We start from the raw sequence: 12,271 nt of genomic DNA on the forward strand, positions 1-12,271 counted from the left end.
AATACCTTGTAATAGCTTATAATGAAAAAGAATATGAAAAGGAATGTATCTATGTATAACTGAACTGTGCTGTACACCCGCAACTAATGCAACACTGTTAACCGACTAGACTTCAAGTTTTTTTAAGTAAATAATTAATTTAAAAAAAAAAAAAGATCTCCTAACTAGGGCTCTGAACATCTTGAGTCCAGGCTGGTTCCGGCTTCTTTCACACAAGAAACCACCAGGGAATCGGGACCACCTTAAAGTAGCCAGGGATGGTCCAGCTCCACAACCTAGAACCAGCTCAATCTCCTGGGGTTCCTCCCAGGATGAAACATGCCCCCAGGGCTCAGCTACAGTGAGTCTCTGAGGCATAGTCTAGTTTGGGAATCAACATTCAGAGGTGGATCAAAAGGGGAATGACTGAAAGGGAAGGACATTTCCCAGCCTTGAGTTTGTCAGGTGAGGGGCAGAAAGGTGACAACAGCTCGTGGGAAACTGAGAGTAAACCCACGTGGTTTCCGGTCCTCCGTCCAGCCCTCTGCTCAGCAGTGGAGCCCTGAAACCAGACTTGCGTCAGGATTACAATCTCCTGCGCTCAGTTCTCAAGCCATCAGCGCCTCGTATGACATCATTCTGCATCCTTTCTGCCAAACAGCTGCAGCGAGCAACAGCCCTGAGTTCCCGTGTCCCCTCGGTGCCCATCTGTGCTGAAGAGTCCCTTCTTTCTCAGTAACTAGAACACACGTCTCCCCCCAGGGATAGGATGATACAGCTGGTGACCAGGATCTCAGACCAGCTACCTAAGGGCTGAGCACGCTGTGTGGGGTAGCGACCAGGGCGCAGCTCTGAGGCTCAGCGCCTGGCTGCAATCCCGCTGTCACTCCCCAGCTGTGGGACTCGGGGCCACAGACTGAAGCCCTGCTATGCCTCAGGCTCATGGTCTAAAAGTGGATCCAAAGAAAGGCAGCAACTTTGCACCTTTACAGTGAAGATTTGTAGATACACACTACTATACATAAAATAAACAACAAGGTCATACTGTACAGCAGAGGGAACTATATTCAATACCTTGTAATGACCTATAATGGAAAAGAATCTGAAAAGGACAGATATATATGTATAACTGAATCACTGTGCTGTGCACCTGGAACTAACACAACATTGTAAACCGACTAGACTTCAACACAGAAAAAAATGATTAAATATGTTTAATGTGCAGATCACTTAGATTGATGTCACAGAAACATGAACGCTCAGAAAATGTTAGAGTGAAAAGAATCTTGGACCAGCGGCCGGAAGAGTCACATGTGGCTCCCCGTGAACTCAGGCCTCTGAAGCCACCACTAAACTTGTCCGACCTCACCCACCTTATCTGGAAGTTGGAAGGAATCAAATCCCTGATCTCTGAGGTCCTTCCAATTCAAAAGCCAAAGGAAAAGGATAATGGGGAGACTTTGTCAGTTTGTTTTCTGAAATTCCCTATTTAGTGGGGTTTTTTTTTTTTCTTCATCATCAGTGATGCTGATGGTTAGAGCCTGGTTGATCTCAAATCCCCTGCCTTGTAAGAGGCCCCAGAGGTTTCGGGCGACCTCTCATCCCGGGCTTGAGGTCCACAGCCTACAGCTGGGGTCCACAGGCCCCTGTTTCCCCCAGACCCCTGGCACCATATTAGCAGTCAGGTTCCGGAAGCCACTGCCCCCACCACACGCTCATCAAATGACCTGGGCAAAGTCAGGAGTAGCTGTCCTTCAAGGAAAAAAAAAATGGTGGAAGGCCCGCTTTTTTGTTTGTTTATTTGTTTTTCTTTTCATTCATTTTAAATATTTTCTCATTTCCCCTGTGATTTCTTCTTTGATCCACTGGTTGTTTAAAAATGTGTTGTTTAACTTCCAAAATCTTGTGAATTCTCCATTTTCTTTGTTACTGATTTCTAACACCATCTCATTGTGATCAGAGAAGACACTCTGTTATGATATCTATCTCTTTAAATCTTCTGAGACTTCATTTGTGGCATAACATGGTTTATCAGGGAAAATGTCCTATGAGCACTTGGGAAGAATATGCGTGCTGCTGCTGTTGGCTGGACTGTTCCGTGTATGTCGGTTAGGTCTAGACGGTTTACGGTGTGGTTCAGATCCTCTGTTTCCTTACTCATCTTCTGTTTGGTTGTTCCATCCACGGTCATGAGCCTGGTATGACGTCTCCAACTACTGTTGTACAACCATCTGTTTCTCTGGAAGGCCCTCTTTCAAAGCAACTTTCTCTCACAGACTCCAAGAAAACCAGGCTTCCCCTTCCTTTGTTTCCTTCTTCCCATCTGGTTCTCCGGTTCCCAGAGCCCCTTTCCTGCCCCCGGCACTCCCTGAGCCACACTGTGCTTCCTGACCCAGGATCTGCTGAAAAGGACCAGCGAAAAGCATCTGCCGGCTGGTCCTGAGCCCCTTTCCCTGGCGGTTCCAGGAAAGGCTTTTGACTTGAACTTGGAAGAGCGGGTCTGTCTGAGCTGCCAGGGCTGTGAAGCCTGGGAAAAAAACCAACCCAGCGGCAGACTAACAGAGACGGCGGCAATGATTTACGCCACTTTCGAAGTCTCGGGGTTAAAAATACATTCTTTTGGCTGTGAGATGGCGTATTGTGATCAACACGACTTTGGGGACAGGATTTCCATATTTTGTCCGGAGTCGGGGAGGCGGCAGGACAGGAAGGGTTACGGAACAATGGGCTTGCTGGAGGCCGGCTGTGTGCAGGGCTCGCACGTCGCAAGCGCCAGAGGGCACAGCCCTCACACCCAGGGCCCCCAGGCAGAAAGCAAGCAGAGGGTCCTCTCCACACCACCGTCCTTCTCACGACACCAGTCACCTTACCGGTCCCTCCAGAAGCTCTGCGTCATCACGTCGCCCCTGCCATCGCCTGTGCCTTCCGGCTCCAGTTTTAATATCAGGGGAGCAGAGATCGTCTCCTACTTTTCCCTTTAGAGGGTGTCTCAGAGCCCCTCACTAAGTAGGCGCTTTCCTGAACTTAGCGGAATAAACACAGAATGGAGTGTCCATGAGATGATCGAATAAATCTTCTCTGCAGAAAAGTCTTCCTAGGGGAAAGGATACAGCTCAGTGGTAGAGTGTGTGCTTAGCATGCACAAGGTCATGGGTTTGATCCCCAGTACCTCCGTTAAAAAAATAATAATAAATAAATCTGATTATCTTACTCCCTCCAAAAAAAACCAAAAAAGTTTTTAAAAAAGTCTCCCTAAACCAGAGCACATGCTCCCCACTTAGGGTGGCCTCGACAGAGACCCAGGAGGTGCAAGGGACTTTCTAGTCCCAGAGCAGGTCCCAGCATGAGACTCTAAAGGATGGAGTGTCCTGGGAGGGGCAGGGACCCGGAACTATACCCTTGAATTTCTTCCCGTTTTTTTTTTAAAGTATAGTTGATTTACAGTGTTGTGTTAGTTTCTGGTGTACAGCAGAGTGATTCAGTCATACATACAAATATATACCTATTCTTTTTCATATACTTTTTCATCACAGGTTATTACAACCCATTGAATATAGTTCCCTGTGCTATACAGTAAGACCTTGTTGTTTACCTATTCTGGGCATAGTAGTTTGCATCTGCCAATCCCAAACTTCCAGGTTATCCTTCCCCTCCCCTCCCCTTTCCCCACCACCAGTAACCATAAATTTGTTATCTATGTCTGTGAGTCTGTTTCTGTTTTATAAATAAGTTCATTAGCATCATTTTTTAGATTCCACATAGAAGTGATGTTATATATTTGTCTTTCTCTGACTGACTTCACTTGGTATGAGCATCTCTAGGCCCATCCATGTGGCTGCAAATGGCATTAGTTCATTTTTTACAGCTGAGTAGCATTCCATTGTTTGTGTGTATATATGTACACACACACCCTGGAATTTCAGTGAGACAGGATGGGACTCTAGCCAGCTGCAGGTGTTAGGAGGAACCTGAGTCTGCCCAACAGAGCCCATTACCAAAGGGGTCCAGCACGTGGAAGTAAGTTCCTGGGCCACTTGCCCAACCTCTCTGTTCCTGAAGAAATCCACCTACGTAACTCTCATCACATTTCACTGGGGGCTATCAACTTAGTTCTATGTCCTCTCCATCACTTACCTCCTTGGCCTTCTAAGTGTTTGGCACAGTCCTTGGCACAGAATGAGCACCCCTGAGTGGCGTCCAAGGAAGGGTGATCCGGGAACAGGAAATGTTGGCAATGCAGACAGGTGAGTTTCCAGGAAGACTGAGTCCACAAAGAGGCAGAACTACCCCAGATAAGACAGCAGTACAGCAAGACTGATACAAGTTCCCTAATTCTTGGGGCACCAGACATGCCCAAGAGAGGATGTGATATCCAGAACATGGTAAGTTTCCAACGACCTCAACTACCCTGTGTAGGAACTAGGTCTCGGGAAGTTGAAGCATCAGGTTATGCACAGATATATCAACAGTAAGAATAACCTGATGACTGAGAAATGCAAATCAAACCACAAGGTGCTGTCACCGCACCCTTCTCAGAATGGCCATCATCCAAAAGACCACAACTAACAAATACTGGTGAGGATGCGGAGAAAAAGGAACCCTTGTACACTGTTGGTGGGAATGTAAATTGGTGCAGCCAATGTGGAAAACAGTACAGAGGTGTCTCAGAAAGTCTAAAGATAGAGCTACCGTATGATCCAGCAATCCCACTTCTGGGTATATATTCGAAGAAAACAAAAATATGAATTTGAAAAGACGGATTCACTTCAATGTTCATATTCATAGTAGCATTATTTTACAATAGCCAAGATATGACAGCAACCTAAGAGTCCATCAACAGATAAGTGGTAAAGATGATATACACATACATATATGCATATGTCAATTATATGTACATATCATCTTGTATACATCATATGAGATCATACAGATACATACGTGTGTGTGTGTAATGGAATACTACTCAACCATAACAAAGAACAAAATTCTGCCATTTGAAACAATGTGCATGGACCTAGAGAGTATTATGCTTAGTGAAATAAGCCAGACAGAGAAAGACACATACTCTATGTTGTCACTTACACATGGATTCCAAAAAAATAAAACAAATGTATACAACAAAGCAGAAACAGACTCACAGATACAAAGAAAAAACTAGAAGCTACCAGTGGGGAGAGGGAAGGTGGGAGGGACAAGTTAGGGGCAGGGGATTAAGAGATACAAATGACTATGTATAAAACAGATAAGCAATAAAGGTATATTGCACAGCACAGAGAAACACAGCCATTATTTTGCAAATACTTTAAATGGAGTATAATCTATAAAAAATATTAAATCATGGGGGAGGGTATAGCTCAAGTGGTAGAGCACGTGCTCAGCACAGACAAGATTCTGGTTCAATCTCCAGTACCTCCTCTAGAACTAAATAAGTAAACCACATTACTTCCGCCCTTAAAAATATTTTAAAATAAATAAAATAAAATAAATTGAATCGCTATGCTGTACACCTGAAACTAACATAAAAGTGTAAATCAACTATACTTCAATAGAAAGAAATTTTAAAAATCAAATAAATCATCTGATGATTAAGATGAAATAAATAACCTGGTGTTTTCACGCTGCTAATCTCGAAGTGTGTGTATATATATGCCTCGCGCTTCAGATCAGGCTTGGTCTTGCAGTTATAGGCCAATAAATGGAGATGCTGTGACCCCAACTGCAGCAGGATGGAAATCGAGACAGGGAATAAGACTGGCTGAGCCTTTCCATCCTTTGTCTCTAAGCGAAGAGGACTGTCCTTTGCAGCTGGAGGACACTGTTGGAAGGACAACCCAGAGCACTATTTCACCATTCCCAAAGGCTTTGTGATTAGGCTTGAGAAACACACTACGGCCAAAACGTGCCAGTGTGGCATGGGTGAAAATCATGGCACTTAAAAAAAAACCATTGTTGGGCTAGCTGGAATTCTCAGTAAAAATTCCAGGAAACCAATGGAGTTCTGAGAAAAGTACATGCAGTGATGAAGACAATGTATCATCCCCTTGGGAAAGCTTCATTTTTCAAAGCTGGTCTTTCTTACAGGAGGTCACACGGGGAGCATGAGAATTGAATTCACACTTGAACCCTCTCGCCATCCAGGCTTTCAGTCCTTAGATCTGCCCCTGCCTCTAAGTCCAAGGAGCTTCCTCTATCTTTGTTCCTCTTGGCTTTCCTCCTCCGGTGTGTAAAAGTGTTGGTACTCCCCCAGCACTCTCTTCAGCCTGATCTCTTGACATCCAGACTCAAAGGCAGCCCTTGAAATTGGGTCAAGTACAGATATGAGTGCCTGAGACCAGCCGTCAAGTTTGTAAAAGTTGTGAATTGCAACAGCTCAATCTCCACAACCCATTTGGCTGTCCTGTGCCGTGAGGATGCAAGCGGTTGGGACGAAGCAACGTGCAGGGAAGACAGACTTCCCTCGCCCAGGCCACAACTGATGTGGTAATCCTGGAGCCGACATTCAGAATTTTACCCTCTTGAACACACTAGTGCTTTTTTACATAAACCTACCTTGGACATGGGTTTGGATTGGAGAGACATCCTAGCGATTAATACCACAAGGGGTTGATTTGTTTATTCCTAAATCAGCATCCTGTTCTCTGAAGTCTGTCCACGAACGGGAAGCAGGAGAGCTTGTGTTTTCAGCGGGTTAGCTGACACCAACAATCTGGGCTCAGGACCGTTCTTGGAAGTGGAATAACAGATTCCGTGGGAACACGCAGTCCTCCTGGAGCGGGCGGCCACCGCAGTGGCCGTCTTAACAGCTGGCATTCATGGGACGCTTACTACAGGTCAGGTATTGTACAAGTTTCCTGAGGCTGTGGTAACAATGTGCCACGAACCCAGCGGCTTAAAATAACAGAAACGGATTGTCTCGCAGCTCCACCCGCAAGTCCAAAATGATGGTGTGACAGGGTTGGTTCCTTCCGGAGGCTCCCAGGGAGACTCAATCCCATGCCTCCCTGCCAGCTTCTGGTGGTTGCCAGCAAGCCTCCACGAGCCTTGGCTGCAGGTGCCTCACCCCCGTCCCTGCCTCCACCTTCCCGTGGCTTTCCCCTCTCTGGGTCTCCGTGCCTCAGATCTCCTTCTCCTTTCCCTTGAAGGAACGCCAGTCATCGGATTCAGGGTCCACCCCAACTCCAGGATACTTCCACCACAAGATGCTTAAATGAATTATATCTTCAAAGGCCCTGTCCCCGAAGTTCACGTTCACAGTTACCAGAGGCTAGAACCTGTACATACTTCTCTGGCAGCGGACGCAGTTCTCCCTCCTTACAGGTATGATGAGGTGCACCTTGTGAGTGTTAACTCGCTCGCAGAGGAAGCCTCTGAGGTCATCTTGCCCCCGCCTCCAGGACCGGCCGTGAGCACGGCTCCGCCCCTTATCCCTGACGACAGCCAATCAGCTGCAGCTTCACTAGCCCAGCGCGAGGGAACCTCGACTGTGACGCAAGCCTTGCCTGCTTCAGACTGTTCTAGCGTTTCTGCAGATCTTCCTGGGAGCATAACTTCACCATGGAGTTAGTAGCCTTATTATTACCATTTTTTAGATGAAGAAACCCAAGCGAGGGCAGCCTCCTGCAGGCAGAGTGAGGGGGAGGAGGCAACGTTTCCAGACCAGTTCCGAAGTCCTTCCGTAACATCATAAAGATGAACCTCGAGGTGCCAGAGTCACCTTGCCGAATATAACGCTGTCCCAGCCTCACTTTGTCCATAAGACAAACGCTGAGCTCACTGAAGCTGTATCAATAATCAAGGAGAATCATTAAAAAAAAAAAAAAAGTTACAAACATCCTTCGGTGCTATCAACCATGCCTTTTTGACAAGGATGTACCTTTCCCTCCCAGTTCCAACATGTGAACACACGCACAGCCTCCCTTGTATGTATAACTCTGCACACTGGGCTGCCAAAGATCTGGGAGCACCAGGTGTGGGCGGCCCTCCCAGAGACAGAGGGACAGCAGGTGGGGGGGGCCTTCCTTGGACCTGTCTTCTGCTGCTTTACTTTAAAAAAAAAAAGTTACTGAAGTGGAATTGACTTACAATGGGAGTTTCAGGTGTACAGCAAAGTGATTCAGTTATACATATACATACATATATATTTTTCTTTTTAGATTCTTTTCCTTTATAGGTTATTACAAGAAATTTAATATAGGGATTGGGGGTTAACAGACACACACACTACTATATATAAAAAAGGTAAACAACAAGGGCCTACTGTAGAGCACAAGGAGCTATATAAGTATGTTCCAAAACTGCTCAGAACATATTTTTACTAAAAAAAAAATCATTCATAAGCATTAATGTTCATGACAGCACTATTCAAAATAGTTAAAATGCAGAAACAACCCAAATGTCCATCAACAGATATATGGATAAACAAAACTGTGGTACAGGCATACATTGGAATATTATTCAGCCTTGAAAAGGAAGGAAGTTGTGACACACACCACAGTGTGAATGAAGCTTGAAGACATGATGCTAAGGAAAATAAGCTAAATGCAAAAGGACAAATACCATCTGATTCCACATGCATGAGGTCCCTAGACTAGTCAAATTCATAGAGACAGAAAGTAGAAAGGTGGTTGCCAGGGGCTGGGGTGGAGGTGACAGGAGAGAATAGGGGGCTAGTGTTTAATGCAGACAGAGTTTCACTCAGGGACGATGTTCTAGCATTGGATGGTGGTGATGGTTGCACAATAACATTACTGTACTTAACACTACTGAGCTCTACACTTAAAAATGGTTTAAATGGTCATTTTCATGCTATGCATAATTAACCACAATAAAAAAAATTTATGGTCTAACCTGAAATTCACATTTAACTAGGAGCCCTGTGTTTTTACTTGCTAACTCCAGCAGCCCTAACCCCAGGGGACATTTGGCAAATTCTGGAGACACCTGTGACTCCCATATGTAACTCCAATGCTCAACCATGCCTTCTTTGACAAGGATGTCCCTGTTGTGACTGAGGAGGAGATGCTACTGGCATCTCAAAGGCAGAGGCCAGAGGCACCGCTGAACATCCTTCAAGGCACTGGACAGCCTCTAGCAAAAAGGAGTATTTGGTCCAAAACCTCTAGAGCACAGAGGTTGAGAAACCTGCCCTAGAGGGACGCAGGGAACACTCACTGGAAATTTAAACTTCAGTCACTGAGTGCAAACAATAGGTTCCCACAGGAAAATAAAAGTACACAAGTCCTATTTGTCTCTAGACACACCTAAAAATTATTTTTAATCACTTGGCACATTATTTTTATGCACAAAACTTTGTTTGTGAGAGAGACCATAACAGCTATTACTCAGAGCCAAAACCGGGCGCCCTGAAAGAACTCGTTTTGACTCACTCCCATAAAGATTAAGAACTTGTCAGAAAAGGTCTTTCTGTCCAGTCACAGCAGCAATAATGCTGGGCGAGGCACTTCGGCCACAAAAAATAAAATCAGGAGATTAGCTACGGATGGATTTAACCCAAATCCCCAAAGCAAAGTTCCATGCAGTAGCCAGAAAGACAGGCCACTGAGACCAAAACACCCAAGCGGAAAGTCCACGTGCCAGGGAGAGGCTCAGCTGTCCCCACGTGGCCTTCCATCCACTTGCTCAATCTTTTAAGCATCAGAAGAAAACGGAAATCCGCCAAGAACTCGAGAACCAGCCCGGGGACACCTGAAGCTCATTTTTCACTACCATCGATGACAACCCAAGTGGACATTTGATCAACGCTGAATTCAGAATCAAAGACAAAGGAGCAGCTTCTTGTCAAAGCGGTCTAAAGAACCACAGCACAACGAGATTAGTGCCACTGAGCTGTGTATAAACTATACTCACGATCCATCAAGAAAATCAGTCAGTGAGGAGAGAAAATGGCATTTCCTGCTTCCAGTCATCAACAAAGTTTTTTTCAGTGCAACCAAAAGGGTGAAATCAGAAGGAAAATAGACACTGGACAACTTAAGCACTAGGACTGGGAATATCACAATTTCTTTAAAATTTATAGTCTAACCTGAAATTCAAATTTAAATTTTAAACACAATTCACTTTGAATTAAGTAAATTTTAATTTTTAATTTTAATAATTTTGATTTTAATTTTTAATTTATAATTTAAATTTTTAATTGTATTTTTAAAATTTTAATGTAATAATTAAATTTTTAATTTTAATTATTAAATTAAAATTTAAAATAAATTCTAATTTTTAGATTTAAATTAAATTTTAATTTTTAAATTTTTAAATTAAACATATTGTAATTTTTAACTTAAAGAAAGTTATACAAGGAAAAAACTTGATAGAGAGTGAAATGTAAAAAACATATATTAAGGAAATCTATAGCCAAAATTAGGTCACAATGGGACAGCTGCTACTGAGGTTCCGGAGGTGGGCACGGGTGCACGCTGCCCCCTGGGTGTGGAACTCGGCATTTGTTTCCTCTGGCTGCTCCCACCTCTCACCTTCCTTCCTCAACTGTCTCTTCCTTCCTGCTGGCCTAGGGTCTCCTGGTCACTGAAAGCATTCAAAGAGCCGTTGAAATATATCAAGAAACACTCAAAGCAAGAGAGATATATTTCTCCTAACTGAGGTTCTTCCAGGATAACCGTCGGTGAAACGCAAACTTTAAAACCATCTTCAGATTTTACAAATGTTCTATGCCAGCATAACACCTGCTCGGGACCAGTTTCCTACAGTCACAAGGGTAAGATGTGTGCGCACAGAGGAACGGCAACAATTGTGAGCTCGGATGGAACGCAGCCATCACAAGCTGAGAACCAGGAATCAAACCTGAACAGTCACCTGGGGACCCACCAGGGAGGCCACGGAGTTTGCGGACTTTGTGGAGAGACTACAGCTCAGTTCAGGGTCTGTGCTCCTGACACATTAAAAGTTCTAGTCATCTTAGTTCCCTCATTTCTGAGGTCCTAGCAGGTGAAGAGAAATTAAAATAGGAAAGGGCTGAAATAGACAGGAACATCACTCACACGAATGTAGCTCGTAAGCTGGAAGCGGGGAGCGGGAGAAGACAGAAAATGATGAGGGCAATCACATCTCAAAACACAGCAGCCCCTCAGCCTCCCGTGAGGAGGCCTGGGCCACGCACCCTCCACAGACCCTGAGGGTGTTGCCGTGCAGACACAGCCGTGGCCTTGGAGTCATGTGTTCCGGCTCCGATTCTAATTTTTGGTATTACAAGATAAGCACAAGTAATTTAGCATCTTTAAATCTTCATTCATCAACTGAAGATAATCATATTGTCTTCCTGATCGTCATGCTGAGTATGAAAACTGTCTTAGAAATAAAGTGCGGTCATGACGGAGACTGTTCCTTAATCGTTAGTATACACGATATTAACCCGAAGTCACTGAGAAGAGGTGAAGGTCTGTTTCTGGAAAGCAAATACTCTATTTTTTTATAGCTGTGCAGGGAGGGTGCAGGGAAGGCTCTGTAGGGGGAGCAAAATCTGCCACCCCAAAATGTGCCACTCTGGGATGCAGATTATTTGAAAACAGTCAAGGCCCAAAAGACTAAGGAAGAAGCTCTAACCTTCCCCTTCACGGACTAAGAGAATCTGGCTACCCAAACAGGACCTGCTTCAGGAAGGGAGCTTCCCCCGTGGATCACTGTAGTGTGAACCAGGTGTGTGGGCGCGGGAACCCAGCAAACTACGTTAAATTCCTCTCTGAGTTCCACTGTTCCTATATGGCTCAGCGAGCATCTCTTTACCAAACATTTGCTCTTCCGTCTCCCTGTGAACTGTCTTCCTCGGCTCTGGAGTCCCAGACCGCCCCCCTTCTCCCTTCTCCTGAGCTCAGAATAGCATATAAACCTCAGTTGCCTGATTATCCCGTGTTCTCACAGAGTCCCCATACGTAGGGAAATCTGTCTTTTCCTCCTGTTGATCAGTCTCATGTCAATTTAGTTATGAAGCCAGCCAGAAGGACCCAGAGGAGGACAATTATCCCTCCCGATCAGCTCATCTCTCTGGGGTCAGGCACTGTGCTCCCGACCCCCGGCCCTCGCCCCCCTCATCGTGACCCACCCCTGCCTTCCTCGCATTTGCAGGATGCCAGACAGAAAGCTACAACAGCAACAGGAGGAAGGAACGTGCTCTTCCTGCGGAACCTCAGGAAAGTGAACAAAGCTTATAACTGGAATTCTCCTCTTTCTAAAAATGCCTGCCTGTGGGATTCTTAATTGTACATTATCCTATCTGCTGCCCACAATACCACAGACATCTGCCTGGAAGCTGTAACACACTCCC

At 45.1% G+C, this 12,271-nt stretch overlaps 1 protein-coding gene across 5 annotated transcripts in view; it reads right to left on the reverse strand.

Annotated features, from left to right (window-relative positions):
* TSNAX (translin associated factor X) overlaps positions 1–12,271 on the reverse strand; it is a 393,490-nt gene that overhangs the window by 98,209 nt on the left and 283,010 nt on the right. The gene's annotated exons all lie outside the window — the stretch shown is intronic.

Source organism: Camelus ferus, chromosome 11, assembly GCF_009834535.1.
Source record: "Camelus ferus isolate YT-003-E chromosome 11, BCGSAC_Cfer_1.0, whole genome shotgun sequence".
In the NCBI taxonomy this organism is placed as follows: Eukaryota; Metazoa; Chordata; class Mammalia; order Artiodactyla; family Camelidae; genus Camelus; species Camelus ferus.